This window comes from Mercenaria mercenaria, chromosome 2 (assembly GCF_021730395.1).
Source record: "Mercenaria mercenaria strain notata chromosome 2, MADL_Memer_1, whole genome shotgun sequence".
Classification (NCBI taxonomy): Eukaryota; Metazoa; Mollusca; class Bivalvia; order Venerida; family Veneridae; genus Mercenaria; species Mercenaria mercenaria.
In genome coordinates this window covers 68,745,982-68,746,245 of record NC_069362.1, presented here as the reverse complement: position 1 = coordinate 68,746,245, position 264 = coordinate 68,745,982, and positions in this window count along the sequence as shown.

The window sequence follows — 264 nt, the reverse complement described above, 5'->3', positions numbered from 1 at the left end:
AAACTAATATCATCATCATCATCATCATCATCATCTTCATTATTATCATTATCAAAAGCAACTACAAGAAAGTACATTAAATTGGCCATCATATCTTGTTTTATCATCATGTTCAACACTATCAACAACAGCGGCAACAACAGCAGCAGCAGCAACTTCAGTAACAGCAACAACAACAACATATGCATTACTCACCATTTAGGATAATGTATATTATTAATGTAGCCCAAATGAGGACAACAACCACCAATATCTTTCGGGCGA